We start from the raw sequence: 17,068 nt of genomic DNA, 5'->3' as shown, positions 1-17,068 counted from the left end.
CCCTGGTGATTTTTTGAAGGGGATGCTGGGTAGTGAGACAACCATGAGGAGGCATTGGGACCAGACCTGTGTAAAATTAGCTGTTGCATATGTGGGCATCAAAGTGTGTTTGGGTTTAGCGTTCTTTACTGGGCAGACTTCTACACTGGTCTTTGTCTTTTTAAAAGTCTGGAAACTTTACGTTTTGCTAGTTATCTCACATTTTATGATATCTTAACAAAATAGTGAACTTCTTTATATTGATGTACATAGTTGCCTGCTAAGCACAGAGTAGTCAAATACCATGTGGAAATTATTCTCTCAGAAGCACATCCAGGGGATTGTGTGGTTCTTATGCCTATGGTAAGTAGTGTTATATTAAGTTTGTACTTAGGAAAGAGTTCATGGGCCAGTGAGACAGCTCAGTGGGTAAAGGAATTTGCCGCCAAGCCTGACAATCTCCGTTCCATCCCTAGGACTCACGTGGTGGAAGGAGAGCTCTGACTCCCACAAGTTGTACTCTGAAAACACACAGACATGCTTGCACTAAAAAATATATTAAATAAAATATCATTTTAAAAAAAACAATGTTCTTTTCATTTCTAGGACTGAATCTGAAATAACTTAGTAATATAAATGAACTTTATCCATACATGGACAATCAACTTGCTTTCCTAAGGGCATTTAATCTATTCTCATGGTTTAGACCACTGGAATTTCTTTATGTTGTTTGCTGAATTAAGTATAACTTGGAGCTTGTGACCTTGTAGAACTGTTGTCCACAGTAAGGTCAACATTCAGTCCTTGTCATTGTAGTTACCATAATATTCTCCTCATACATTTTGAAATACTCGGGATAGAAGTCAGTTAAGAAAGAACTAAGACTTCTTATATACACGTGGTTTATGAAGACCAGTAGCTATGAGTGATTCTAATATTCTGGGAATATCTCATTCTTTAAATTCCAAGTTAGAATATACTGTATTTAAGGGTACTAGTTTTCAAGATATCGGCTCCAAAGCGCTGTTTAGCCTGTTTGGGATTATGTTAAGACTGAAAATTTCTGACCTCCAACTCCTAACTACGATTCAAAACTTTCCAGTCATACCTTCAGAGAGTGTTGAAGTTGGAGAGCCATCCCATGCCATAAGGTTCTTGGCAATATTTTGTATATCTTAATACTCAGTAGATTTCCACCCTTTTCTGATTCTTGATTGAAATCCTCCTATATTCTTTCCAGCAGTTTCAAAGAAGTGGTGGATTTTTTTGCCGTTTTATTTTACATATTACTGGGAACAATATGATTTTTTCCTATATTTGGTTCTCCAGTATTTGTTTTTTATTCAAATATGTTGACTTGCTTCCAGGTTCTACTCTATGTTCTCCAAACTAAGAAGAGGTTGCTTCAGGGATGATTCATTATTCTTGAGTTTTATTTTTCGTTTTCCTTTAGAGTCTTAGGTAAATTAAATGTCCTTGGCTGTGGCCCCGATTCAGCTTCTTCCACAGTATGTATATAGGTTTTCTGGTGCTGTGAAATACAGCACTGCAGAAGTATACTATGTAATATACAAGGAGCTGGCAAGTTGCTTTTTGTGGGATACTGTCTCTTTATTAGCAATGTTCAGATTCTCTGCCCCAGTATGGCCTTTTCCTTGCACACATGCCTCCAGGTTCTCTGGAGTAAGGACCACACTCACGCTGGGCGCAGAACAACCCTCGTGGCCTCATGCATCTTTATTCACCTCCTCGAGGCTGTTTCCAAATGTACACACACTGAAGGCTGGAGCTTTGGCATAGGGTTTGGTGGGCCATGTTTCATTTCATAGGGTGAAGCAATTGGGTTTTCTTCCTTTCTTGAAGTTAGGGTAGGTTGTTAGTGTTTTCTTTTAGCCTATGCTTTATATTCTTGCTACTTACCATTCATTTTAGGAATAAATTGTACCAGTGTAAGTCAGAAAATGCTAATCTGGCACTCAGAGGTTCAGAGTTTTCATTGAAAATGGTTTGTTTTGTTTTGGATGAATGGAAACCACATGTGCTGATAGATGTGAGTGCATTTTATTAGTTTCATCTCATATCATGCCTTTGATAGGCTTCCAGTAAGGGGAATATTTTTATGTTCTTATATTTTTCTTGCTCCTTCCCAATTTCTCACTCTACCCCCAGCAGATAAGGGTTTTTATCCATGTTTGGATAATACCAGCACAGATATGTGTGGTAACTTTTGCTTTTGTGTATTGATGAGGTGAGGGGTCATTGGAAATTGATTGGGATGCAATATATGAGAAAAGAGTAAATTAAAGACATAACACAAAAGGAAGACCCAAGTTGGGCATTAAACAGGACAGGATACCCTGCCCTCTCTTAAGGAGGGAGGGGGGGGAGGAGGGTGAGTGGGGGAGCGGGGGGGGAATGGGAGGAGGGGAGGAAGTGTAAATTTTTTGAATGGAAAAATAAAAAAATAAAAAAAATTTCAGTAGCCACCTATTTTGCAAATACCTTCCCATACTTTCCACAAGCCAGTTGGGATCCCTTTCATGTTAGCTTTAGGGTGATGGATAATAAAAAAACTAAGTTAAAAAATACTGATGATAAAATAATAGAAATGAGCCTCAGCTAGGAAGGGTGCTCTCCCTGCACACACACACTCAGGAGACAGAAATAGGAGAGTCTGATGTTTGATGTCACCTCATGTTACATAGGGGAAAGTGTCTCAAAATAATGAGTCCTGATTGAGGCATTATCGGCAGTGGAATACACACAGAGACATCTTCTGGTGTCAATGGTTTTTTTTTTTAATTATTTATTTTTATTTTATGTACATTGTACATTGCTGTTCTACCTGAATGTATGTATTGTCAGGGTGTCAAATCCCCTGAAACTGGAATTAAAAACAGTTGTGAGCTGCCATGTGGGTGCTGGGAATTAAATATCCCAGTTGGGCTATTCCCAGTGAAGACTTCAGACCATCATTATTGTGTTCTGTCTCTTACTCAATCAGCTCCTGTGATACGGACTAAAACTGTTCCTTTTCCTTCCCAACAAAATTGGAGGAGTTTTGCTCTCCCTTAAACTCCATACCTCCCTATGGGTAAATTTACAGTTAGCTTACCAGGATGTGGGGAGGACATTTGGGGAAACTCAGCATTCTGAAAATGATAGAAATCAAACCAGAACCAAGTATATAGATAAACTTACAACTTTGTTTTAATAACGCCTATTATGCTTGCCCTTCTGCAGAAGCAATGCAAAAGGCCCACTTTTTTTAACCCCATATCAGTCTCCAGTCTTTAGGTTTATCTTTAGTATGTTGTTATTTTCTTTATCTACAGTTACTCTAGTAATGTTAATATGTACATCTAAAACACATGAGGCACTTTTTGTTACTATTTAAGTTCTGTTCTATAATTTGCAAGCAAGCTTTCCTATTTAACAGGCTTAATACTTTATATAGCCCAGGATGTCTTTGAACTCCTGAATCCTCCGGTCGCAGCTTTTCTCTTTATATTCTTAAAACACCTTGTCTTAATACACGGGATTAGATAGTTGCTCTTCTAATTGTTATTTATTTCAGTCCTCCCTTGAGAGACTAGTTAATGAAGGAGTGTGAACTAGTTAGGGTTCTGTATTACTGCCATTCAGTGGGACAACAGGGCTTGAGGATGTTTAGTTTTCTCTAGATGGAAAGCAAGCCCGTTTTGTCACGTGTTCCACCTGAAGTTGAAGCTCCAGGTAAAGGTTTCTCTGTCCTTAATTCATTGCCCCCATCAGATTTTTTTTTTCAGTCTGGTAGTGTTGATTACTGTTGTCCTGATTTCTAAGGTCTGTGTCTTCCTAAAACTTACCTCTTCAGTTTACTCTTTTCCTACCTATATCTGTTATAATGAACACGTTGGTATTTTTCTGACTGACAATTTGTTAGTTTTTGAGTGGTATGTATTTCTATTGTCTGAATATCTTGTTGGATCTGCATATTTCAGACAAGTTCAGGCATGTTCGTGGTGGTAAAGCTGTAGACATTTCTGGATATTTCAAGGTACATTAACCATTGCACATACAAACTAAACTCTCCCTTATTCCATGCATCTGATTTCCTTATATGCCTTGGTGAATGATAGACATGTAGAAATGCAGAACTTTTAAAACAATTTTTCCAGCCTCCACTGAGGCCAGGTACAAGGCAGCTTTTGAATACTTCCCCACTGCTGTAGCCCATTAAGCCTCTCAGCTCTGCATTTGGACTATTGGATTTGCTGAAAAGTAGCCTCTTGGCATTGTCCTTGCTCCTGTAAGCCATCTGCCACCTGCTGGCACAGTGATCTTCCTGTGGGGCTTGTTTTGTGTGTCTGCTTTCTACCACAGGACTGAACTAGAGAAAGATGATACTGTTTTCTAGCACAAGCACATGCTAAAACACCTGGCCACCTAATAGAGACGGGTTCACTTCTGTATCTTCTCCAGCCTTCATGTCACTGCATCTATAGCATGTTTGAGTCACAGTGGCCATATTTCAGATGCTCAGTAGTCTCTGGCTACTACATCACTTTTACAAGGGTCTCATCTGAATGATGCTGCCCCAGCTCTTACTGATATGGATGTCTCTTATTGATTACTATCCCTTTGTCAAGCATATTCGGTGATGCCATGAGAACACATTAGGTTTCGGTATTGATTTCTATCCCGTATTCTGTCATAAACAAGTTTACTGTCTACTCAAGATAGCACATCTAGTCGCATGATTAAGGAATGTCACAGTAGATACGGAGGAGCTTTAAGTACAGTGACTTGGGACGGTAACGTAGAGAAATAAATTCAGGATATGTCTCATAGACCTAAGAGTAGTGAAGTGAAAGCAGAAGTACCAATGTTTTCAATACCACAGAGGTTCCACAAGCCAACTTGACATTGATGTTCAACCCTACTGGAAAACTCACAACAGGAACTGATTATGATAATTCTGTAGGATACATCTTCTGGGTAGTTCTGGCAACCTGAAAGTTGTTCAAAACTACAGTCAACTATGTTGCTAGTTCAACGCTGATAGAATCAGCAAAGAAGAGAAGGAAATAACTATTTTTCCCACCTTTAAATTTCCCTGTAGCACTTATTGGCAAGGCCTAGCATAACAGCAGCATTGAAAGTTGTTGAGGACATGAAGTTTAGAGGCCCAGCCCCAGCATCCAGAGCTGAAAGCAGTAAGGTAGAGCTGCAGCTAAGATACAGTAGGTAAAGAGCTATACACTAGTTCCCTTTTTATACAAATAGTTACTCATAAACTGCATGTATTCAGGGACTTGTGTATTACCTGTGGGGCATAAAGTATACTGGTGGTGGTTGAAAACTTTTTTCTGTAAAATGAAACTTTATATAGCTTTACATGGTGTGTGTGTGCACACATTGCACTGCATTTGTAGGTATACAGTTTTTGTCTGGATCCACGGTGGGATACTATGCACACACTCAGGAATCGAAGCCCATTCACACTTCCATCCGCTCCATCCATGTATCCAGTGCCAACATGTTCCATGAAGTCTTTTGCTGAGTATAGAACTAAACTAAGATCTGAAGCAAAAGTAATCACTCAGTGTCTGTCTATTCAAACTTGACATCTTCCTGTGTAAGTGTAAACACGTGTGTTATACACAGCTGTTCTAAGGAATTCTTACTAGAAAGTCTCAGATTTCTATCTTAAACAATTCTTAGAAAATGTTTTCAAAGAATTCTTACTTAGATTCATGCTAGGGTGAGCTGACTTAGGGTTAGGGATGTCTAGAGCATTTTCCCAGACTAAGAACAAAATGGGAACCAGTGTGGAGGTTAATAATAAGCTATCAATAAAAGTAAGTCAATAAAATAGACCTTACAAGTACAGAGGGGCTGGCAGAGCAGGGCAAGAGCCTGGAATCAGCTTCTTGGTTGTCAGACTGGTTGTGGTTCTGACAGAGTACAGCTCGAGAGCTGCCTTCTGCCCAGAATGACCTATGCCTGGGACAGCAAAGCTGACTCGGTCTTCTCAGACCAAGCAGGGGATGGGGGAGACAACCACATTGTATTCGTAGTAGTCTTCCCCTTGGCATCAGCCAAGGCTGTTCTATGGTCCCACATTCAGGAAGGTTGCTTTACACAGGAAAAAGTATTCAGGTACATTTGTTATTGTCAATTTACTCTTCAGCTTTTTGGGTCAGCTATAACCTGGCTGGTTTTAGCAGCTTGAGCAGGATTTTTAAAAAGTCCAGAACTCCAGCTGCCTCTGAGAATCTGTCTCCATCAGTTTCCAAACTGCTTACCTACTTCAGCATGACACCATGAAAATTTTCTAATAGATAATAGATTTATTTCCAAAGAAATACCTGTAAAATCTGTTTCTTACTTGCTGTACTGTGTTTGGTTATACAGATTATATACATGTTGCCATAATTATGAATGTATAATGCAGGCTGCTATGTGCATCTGAATTTTATGCATTTGTCTTACTGGTTTCTAAATGTGTGACTTGTGACTAGATTACAAAGTATACGGTGCACCAGTGTTCCTGTTCCATTTTACACTGTTACCCACAACACCACTGGGACTATTTCTTTCAGACATTAAGTAATGCAGAACACTGTTGGTATTTAATACTTTCCAATACTGCACAAAAATTTTCATGTTTAGTGGTAGTATTTGAATATGTTAATAATTTTTCTTTTAGTGGTTCATGTTTATTTGCAGAAGCACATTTTAGGAATAACTAATCCCTTATTCTACATTGCAAGCAGTCTCCAACAGTCACATCAAGCTTCATTATTGTTCTTTATATTTGCTTTCCTTTTTCTGTAATCAAATCTGTTGAGCTCTTTCATAGTTCTTGCTTTTGGAATAATATTGAGAATGACTTTTCCCTGCACAAAATTATAAAAGTACATCCCTTGATATTTTATAATTTTATTTTGTATCTTTAAATCATTTGACAAATTCCATTAAGCTTCTCCTCCCAATGTTAATTGTCGTAGTACAATTGATAAAGTAATTTTATATTTAGTATTTATAAACACATCAGTTCTACTTGTCTTCTTGTCTGTGCAGGTACTATCACTAATTACTATTTTTCTATATCTTAACATTGGTTTAAAATATGCCTACACATTTTCATGTCTAATAGTTCAGACATCGCTCACAGCATATTCTCCCTTAATAGTTGTTTTCCTTTGGAGTTTTCTGTTTTATTTTGTAGGTGACTTTTATAAGATTTAATCTTTCTTCAAATAAAAGCTCTGCCAGACCTGTGGTGGCAGTTATAGCCTGTGGTGACAGGACATGGGGTGCACAGATAAGGTCAGGAACTTGTCTAATGGCAGTGCCTAGCCAAAAACTTTTATTTTGTTTTGTTTTCTGTCAGTGTCTTGGGGTCCATGGCAAATTTCTCAAGGTGCTTTCACTGTCCTTTAGGTGAGTCTTCCTGCACAAGCGGTAATGTGATTCTGGCTTCTCAAAAGTAAAATAAAAAATAAAAAGAAAGAATGTGTTTCTGGCATAGATACATTTTTGGATTCAGAAGCTTTTTCATACTCAAAAGTTATTAACTTCATATAAAATTTGGTTGGGGAGCGACACAGTTTAGGCCTATTGTTATTTATCTTCTTAGAAGTGAAATGAAGACTTGCCGAAACATTCATCTAGAAACATGAGGCATTAATGTTAACACAGAGAACTGATTTTAAGTGGGCAGTAGCTATTTGCCTACCTATTCTTTTAGAGGTTGGTGTACTCAAATCAAAGGCTGAGATACTATGAAAATACAGTACTCATTTATAACTGTTCCTGTCCTTATAATAGTTCTGAAAATTATTGTTTCTGCCTTTCCGGAGCAACATGGAACATTCGCTGAATAAATGGGACAAGCAAGAACTAACAGGTTGCTTATTTTAAAAAAAATTGAAAATCATTTTTCATGATGGTCATATAATTTTATGAAATTTGAGATACTTTCTTACAAAATGTCTTAAGGGTAACATTTTGGAACCTTTAAACTTTTGGTTAACCAGGTGAATTTTACCCAGTAAGCCTTTGCTGGGCCTATGGTTCTCCCATACCTGCTCTGACCATGCTTCTGGCAGCCTTTACATTCTGTGCTTCCCTGCACTCTTTCTTTCTTTTTTTTTTTTATATTTATTAATTTATTTATTTATTATGTATACAATATTCTGTCTGTGTGTTTGCCTCAAGGCCATAAGAGGGCACCAGACTCCATTACAGATGGTTGTGAGCCACTATGTGGTTGCTGGGAATTGAACTCAGGACCTTTGGAAGAGCAGGCAATGCTCTTAACCTCTGAGCCATCTCTCCAGCCCCCCTGCACTCTTTCAATGTTGAACCATTCACTGTGTAAATAAAAGGAGCCTTGCAGCAAGAACCACAAATATATATCAAGGGATATATGTACCAAGGGAGCTAAAAACGGACACATACCACTCTTTGTTCTCCAATCCTTCCCCTTTTCTGTAGGTTTTCCTGAACTCTGCCTAATGTTGGACTGTCTCTGCATCTGTCTTCTTCAGTTGCTGGATGGAGCCTTTCTGACAACAGTTGGGCTAGGCACCAGTCTAGGAGTATGGCAGAGTATCATTAGGAATCATTACATTGACTTTTTTACAGCCTTGTTTGGTTCTATTCTATGTCTCTGGGCTATCTAGCCACAGGATCCTTGCCCTGCTGGCAGTGTCAGGGGTAGACTCCCCATGGATGGGTCTCAAACTGAACCAGTCATTGGTTGGCCACTCAATATCTGTGCCACCTTTACCCCAGCATGTCAAGTAGGTAAGACAAAATTGTAAGTCAAAGGCTGTGTGGCTGGTTTGGTGTCCCAATCCCTCCACTGGAATTCTTGCCTGGTTACAGGAGATGGCCAAATCAGGCTCCATATTCCTCATTGCTAGAAGTCTTAGCTAGGGGTACCCTTTTAGATTACTGGGAATTTCCATTGCACTAGATTTCTAGATTGTCCCCAAGATGCCACACACACACACACACACACACACTCAAATTCTAAGAGTCTCTCCCAATACACATTACCTCCATCTTCCCCCAACGTGATCCCTCCTGTTTCCATCCTCCACCCCCCACTTCACCTGTCCACCCTTGATATCTATTCTATTTCCTCTTCCCAGGGAGATTCATGCCCCCCAACACCCTCTTGAGCCTTCTTTTCTCTTAGTTTCTCTGAGTCTGTAGATCGTAGCATGGTTATCTATTACTATACAGCCACTTATAAATGAGTACATACCATATTTCTCTTACTGGGCTGCCTACTCCAGCCCCAGTACAAAGGGAGGTGCCTAGTCTTACTGTATCTTGAAATGCCATGTCCCTTGATAATCATGGGAGGCCCACCCTCTTCTGGAGAGAAACAGAGGAGCAGAGGTGGATGGAGGGGGCAAAAGGGAGGTGTGGGGAGAGGAGTGAAGGGAAACTGCAGTTAGGATAATAATAATAATAATAATAATAATAGACTGTAACAGGCATTGTTACACAAAAATAAAAATACACCAATGGCGGTAATTTTAGGAAGATAGCCAACATGATTAGCAGCCAGGAAAATTCATTTAAACTGTAGGGAAATAAAATAAATATGCTAAAAGTGCCAACAATCAGGCTTTGTCGCTGCCAAGTGCTGGCGAATGATGCAGTGCTGGGAAAACTCACCTTGTGCAGATAAATGTCTAAGCTAGTGCAACCACTATGCAAGAGTTTCTTGCATTGTTTATCAAGGTATCTAAAGGTGCTAGTTCATTACTCAGCAGTTCTCATGCATTCTTCTGAACATATTGGATGTGTTTGGGAGCACACACGCATGCTGCAGTTTATCTATGCAAGACATTCTTAGAGACAATATTCAGACCTGGACAGAAGTTAAATCTGTCAGCAGTGAACTGTCACTATTACACCATATGCATACAGTGGATACGATGCAGCAGGGGAAGCATGCATATGGGAGCCACATATTCCAAGGGGGAATAAATCACAAATGAGTGAAGCCAGACAAAATTGTACCCAGTATAATGTTATGTATTAAATGTTCCAAAACCCAAGTTAAAGCCAAATTACAAGTAGTCCCTCACAGAAGGTTAAACTAAATTTAAAATAGAAGGTGGAAAAAGATGACCAGATATTTCAGGAAAAGGTGATGATATCAATTGGTTTTATCATCTTTCTGTAATTTTAAATTTTTTTCTTAAGTATCAACCCATATTTTTGCTAGCTTCATGTATCATATTTCTCTTCTGTAAATTGGATATAAGGACACATAAAACAAAAACAGAAAGTCAAAAGTCCATGTAAAGGTAATATTGACTAGCCAAGAGGGAGAAACTCTTTTCAGGGAAGATAGTAAAGGTGACCCTCTCCTTATTCCTGGTTTGTCCCACATGGAGGGAATGACTTACGAGCCATCAACTGAGTAACTGGAGATGCAGACTTAAGGCTATAATTGGTGTTCCAGACATGACATAGCCATTGCAGGTGAGAACTCTTACCAAAATGATGTGGCTCTTGGTTGGTAGGGATAGTGGAAACCTGGACATGGAGAGTTTAGATACTTGGTGGGACAAACATTAAGGAAGGTTGGTAATAAAAAAAATGAGGAAGGTTTATTACTGAGAGACATGGTATTTTCGTTGATTTTTTAAAAAGATAAGTCATAACCAACAGGTAAATGTAAACATGTATGAAAACTGGTATACATAATCCATGCAGATGCTCATGTATAAGATGTATGTAGCTCTCAACTGTGATGAAGATACCACGGAGAAGAGAAATCCATAGAAAGAATACGACAGCAGAATCAGTGTTTATCAGACTAATGGTTCTTACAGAAATACAGCCTAAACTTCAGGTCCTCTCCTAATCCCAAATTGAATTGGATTTGGAGAAGCATTGTCCAGACTCAGCAACCAGAGTACTCATAGCTAAACTGTTTCAAGCCTGATTTGGTTACAGAGGGTCACTCTAGCATAGCATGCACACCTCCTATGGTCATTCATTTGCTGCATCCCAGGGGACATGGATAACAAAGATCAGGCCAATTTGCTCAATACAGGAAGGAACAATATGCTGGAGAGTTCTCTGCTATGCTCACACGGCCTTTACCGTCACAGCTTACCATCTTTCCATACTCAATTCTAGCCTTCCTCTCTTCTTCTATAGGCGCTCATTGAGCTAGCCTCTTCTTTGAGGGTAGCCTGGGCTACATAACATGTTTACCCTGGAATGGTTTTATGATTAATTTCCTCTTGTGTATTGACACAGAATGAAATTCACCATAGAAGCAATTTTCTCACATTGTATAAATCAGCAAATGAACACTTTATTTAATAAAGAACCCAATTATCATTTTGTTTTTATTAATTTAGACTTTTTAAATTCATATAGCAATGATCAATTCTACATGAGAGTAACCAAAGTAGGAAAGGAAATGGTTAACTAGAGGCTTGACTAAAATAAAAATTGATCATTTTGCCAAATTTCTCTGTATCATTGTCAGTATGTATGTTAGTCATTGCTTAAATTTGCCTCTAACGACTGTTAAAATGCTTCTAGCTTGAGGAAAGGATAGTTATTCTGAAATACGTTCCCTGTTGTCTTCTAAATTCCCAGTAGGTGGTGTTATAATACTGCTTTTGAGAATTGAAAAATTAAAGTCAAATTGGGAGAATTCATATATTTGCTCAAATGTCTGTGCTTTTATTCTCCAAAGTAGTTTTGTTTTTTATGTTATTAAGCATAGGAACATTTTAATTCTTTGTATACTTATTTAATTTATATTTCTTATCAAAAGGTATATATTGAGTGGCAGTGTTTGTTCGTTTCTTCTTGAGAGTTATACAACGTTGTTTCATAGGGAATGGAAGAAGATGGTCAAAAGAGTTAATAATTTTCTGTGATCTTTTTGTGTCCACGTATCTTAGACATTGTACCTGCCATTCTTACTATGGTAAACTCTATATTGCTGTCAGAATGTTTTCCATTTGGGGGCCTTTCTTTTCAACTGTCTGCACTAAAAATGATTGACCATGATGCAATCCCACCACTTCTAGTTCAGTTAGATGTAAAATTAAAAATCAAATGTTTCAGAAGCCTGTTTGATTTCTTTTGGCAGTACAGCACCTACTCTCACATTGTTGTTCTCACAGTGGTCTCTGGACAAGGATGACTTCCAACACTCAACCAAACATTTCAGTGTCTTAGCATTCCCATGACTGGATTATACATCCTTTGATGGTGCATTAATGTGAATTTTTGTGGACAGAAATACGCTTGTTTTCAACTCAGCAAAAGCATACAGTAAATGTTGAGTAAATTAAGCAATTAGCTTCTTTTTGTACTAGAGATATGAAGTGAGTGTATTGGGAGATCTATGTTTTGGGTAATTTAGTGCTTGTGAGAAGTCAGGAGTCCAGAGCCAGAAAGTTCAAGCTCTCTGTCTATGCCTTAATCTTTAGTGGGTGCTTGAAGTTCTTGTGGTGGAAGTGTTTTTCCTTCCTTACAAAAGCTCATTAGAGAAGTAAAAGCCTTTTTCATTTTGTGCTTTTTCCATGTTAACTAAAAGTTAAATTGAGGTAATGGTAACTAAAAGTTGTTAGTTAAAACATACTGAGACATCTTACTAAATGTAAGGAGATGTTTAGCATGACTGTGTTGAGAAAGACAGGAAGTGTGGCTGCTGAGAGGGTGCAGTAAGCCTCATATTTCCTAGGAATGTTGTCTCTTTACTGCATCACTGTGGATAGTAACTTGAAGAGCCATTTCCTCAAGATGCTCTGTATTTCATTCCAAATCCTGATGGCCTCCAGTAAATTAAAAGAACAGTATCTATTTTTTAGAAATATTTCTCTTACTTTTAGAGCTTATAATAAAGTATCATTTCCCCATCCTTTTTCATCCTAAAAACACACACATCACTACTCTTTTTCTTTCAGATTCATGCTTGGCTTCTTTTCCCCCCTTAATTGTTGTTACATGCATACAGAGACACATACACATATGTACATGTGCACACATATACGCATATATACCAGAAAGTGCATGCATGCTCTCTGTGTGCACATGTATGTGGCCCCCATGAACACATGTTCCTAAATACATAAATACAAACTTCTCAGTCTGTATAATGTTACTTTGTGTATATTTACAGAACAGACCATTTGGTATTTGATAACCAATTGGAGTGCTCGTCCATGGAGAAGACTATTTCCCCTGCTGTCAGCCTTCATTAGTTGATAGTAGTCTTTTGTGCAGAACTGGGAACTCCTGGGCTGCTTCCTCTGTCCATGTTAGCATGTCTGTTGTTACTATCTTTATTCCACTCAGAGCTAAGTTCATTGTTCCAAGTTGGTTGAATTATACTACCTCTGATATTTATGTTGGAGATTTGGCCTGCAGTACTTCAATATATGTAAGTAGAATCTTTAAAGAGAAAATTTTGTTATTGGATGGCTCTAATGCAGCACTGAGTAGCAAGACTGCTAGAGGAGGAAGTTTGGGTTCAGGGGTGTAGAGGAGGAATACCATGCAGCAGTGCTGAGTGATGCAGTTATCTCCAGTCCAAGAAGAAGGACTTCAGACATCACCAACTCCAGTGATACCATGATCTTGTCCTGTTATCCTCCACAATCGAGCAACAAATGTCTGTGGCTTAATCCACTCTTTCTGCTGAAAGGCAGGAAGAAATGGAGCTCCAGACACATAATCTCAGCACTGGGGCTGCTTTTGCTTCCCCGCATCTTCAAATTCTTAAGGAGTAAGTTCAGACACAGCTTTAGGGTGAATCGGGAAAACAAAATGCAGTTCAGTACCCCCATGCTGAGAACCACTCAAAACACTCTTCCCTGGAATTGGACCAGTACAGCTTTATGAGTAAGAGTTAAGAGAAATATATGAGCCACAAAGCCAAAGCCCTATTTTTTTCCCTGTCAATTCCTGATGATTATTTAAGTGCTCCTAGCTGAGAAGCTTTCCAAACTGAAAATTGTCTGTAGAAAAGGACACAAGTTCTAGACTCTGTGATTTTTTTTTTACACAAACTAAAGGTCACAAAATTAGCAGAAGAGAATCTGTGACTAAATTAAGAACAAGGAAAAGTCACTTGGAAAAGTTGTGATGGACAGCCAGTTAAGAGAATAAATAAGTGTGCTGTGATGACTGAACTTTACTGCTATCTTCACTGTTTTGATAATCACCTGGGAGACTGGCAAGGTAAACCTCTGAGTATGTCTGTACAGGTATTTCCCAAGACATTTAACTGAGATGGGAAAAGCCAACCTAAGTGTGGATGGTACCACCCCATCAGATGGGGACTCTGAGAGAATTTAAGAGGGAAAGTACAAAAGCTAGCTGAGTATTGATTACCATCTTTTCTACTCCCAATCCCACATGAAATGAACTCCCTCTGCCATAAGCCACAAATATATATGCTATAATTTTCTGCCCCAGAAAGTGATCATGGATTGAACCTTCTAAAACCATGAGGAAAAAAATATCCTCCCTTTAATTGTTGGTCTTAATTAGCAATCTGGAATACCTAGAACACACACCGTATGGGCATGTTTTTTTTTTTTTTTTTCTTTTTTTTGGATTTTTCGAGACAGGGTTTCTCTGAAGTTTTTGGTGCCTGTCCTGGAACTAGCTCTTGTAGACCAGGCTGGCCTCGAACTCACAGAGATCCGCCTGCCTCTGCCTCCCGAGTGCTGGGATTAAAGGCATGTGCCACCACCGCCCGGCTGGGCATGTCTTTAAGGGAGCTTCTAGATAGGGTTAGTTGAGAGGAAAATAAGCCCTCAATAGTTATTGTGTGTGTTAGATGTAAAGTAGCAGTAGCCGAAGGAAAATCAACGTGTGTGTCTGCTGTCATCTTTTATCTTTTTTTTTTTTTTTTTTTTTTTTTTTCTGAGTGACTGTGTCTATTGCTGGAATCCCTCACTGGTTTTAGACACCAATTTCTTCTAATGTAGCTTTAATACCAGTGACTTTCAAGAGAACATCCAGAACTTCTGTATTAGACTCAGCAGTGACCAGGTTCCCTCCATCTCCAGAACGCCGACAGCTATTGCTGGATTATTCATCCTATCTTGTGCAAGGAAAATTTAATGATGAATGTATCCAAGAGATGATGAAGATAAAACCCAACAGTAACAAACACCACAGAAAATCTGATATTCCATGAACAACTAGACCTGCACAAATAAAACCGTGAATTTTCATAATTCACTCCAACTTTTCCATGGACAAACACTAATCAGATGGGTAAATCTATAATTAGTAGGACTAGAACATAGTTCTCTTCCATCAGCAGAGATAAGGCAAATATTTATGAAGCTTTTCATGTCTCAAAAATGGCCCAAGCTTTCTGGGTGATGCTCAGTGTTCTTGGCTCTAGATGATCGCTCAAACATGCCAGATTCTGGCTACTGAGATATAGAAAATCTACTTCTCAATGAAAATGATCATTTTCCTTTACTAAGTGCTATTAGGTATTATCCTGCATTTCCTAAGTGTAGGTTAGGTATGAAATCACTAATGTCCTTACAGGACAAGTTGGGGGAACATTTGCAATAGTTTGAAAGAAATCAGGAAAAAGAAATGCCATGTGAGCATGGATACAAAGATTAGAGTGGGGTCGCCACAACAAAAGAGTGCTAGCAACTACCCAAAGCTCATGAGACAAAGAACAGATTTTCCCCTGAAGCTGTGGAAGAAGCATCCTTCCTGTCTATCAATTTGATTTCAGTTCAATGAAGCTGATGATAAACTTCTGCCCTTCAGAACCATGAGAGAAAGAAAAATACTGTTCTTTGAAGCCATTAAGTTTGTAATTATTTGCACAAACCACATAAATAAAGCCCAATGTCTCAGACAGTGAGTGCTCAAAATCATCTGAAAATGTTTTTAAGAATGTAAAGTGAGTAAAAGGAAGCGAAAGTAACCAGCAGGACCTAGTCCCTGGAGAGGAGAGGATGCTTTTTAGTAGAGAGTGGCGCATCAACTTGCATATCTGCTGTACCTGATACTTTTGGTATGCAGGGATGGTGTTAATCGTAGTCTATTATGTGAACTCAAAGGAATATTACTCTGTCTTTTGTGTCTTTAGTGAGAAGTTGCATGTTCTTTTTAAACATGTACCCATTACACAAATTAGGTCTTCTTCGTGGGTTATTCCGTGAGACAGGGAATTGACAGTACTGTGCTTCCTTCTAAGGAAGGATTAGCCATATAACCTGAGATAAAGAACCTAGGATAATCCTCCGAAGAGGATGCATTTTGAGCGGAGGGACTAAGTTGGAGAAGCACTCCCAATAGCCCATTACCTCCGGCAGTTCCTTAGCAGAGTAGTGCAGCAGTGAGTGCCTGCTTCCTGGATGTGCAGTGGGGCTCTCCCCTACTCTCCCCTGCTCTCCTCAGGACCATCCTGAGCCTAGTTCTCCGGGTCTCCTGTCAACTTGATGAGCTCTGAATACATTTTCATTTGTGCCTGGGATGGGCAACCTATGTGTCTTTTGCTTGCAATTAAGCAGTCATAAATCTAAGATAAGTTATGAAAATAAGCTCTGAAATCTCGGATGGATTCTGTACCTGGACAAGAGAAAGAACATACATTTATATGCAGATGATCTGAAAGAAAGCATTAATTTTAAATATGTGAGAGTGATCCTTAATAACTTTATATATTATCTGGATTTTTCTACATCTGTGGTTGAAATGATAGTGAATGGGTTTCCACTCTAGTAACTTTGAAACTGCTTGGAATTGCATACTGCAATAAGAAGAGAAACATACTTCTTAAGGATACACAGTTAGTTGATGGGGTAGGATGTAGCCTAGGCGTAAAGCACCAACAGGCATGTACAAAGCCCTGGATCTGACCTCCAGAACTGAAGAAGTTGACTTTCTTTAACTTGGCATTATTTATTTATTTATTTATTCATTCATTCATTCATTCATTCATTCGTTCATTTATATTTCTGATTTTTCAAGACAGGGTTTCTCTGTAGCTTTGGAACTACCTTGGCATTTTTATTGATCTACATTTGGGTGAGTATTTCAGTAACACTTTCAC

This window comes from Chionomys nivalis, chromosome 3 (genome assembly GCF_950005125.1).
Source record: "Chionomys nivalis chromosome 3, mChiNiv1.1, whole genome shotgun sequence".
Lineage (NCBI taxonomy): Eukaryota > Metazoa > Chordata > Mammalia > Rodentia > Cricetidae > Chionomys > Chionomys nivalis.
This window is presented reverse-complemented; position numbering follows the sequence as displayed.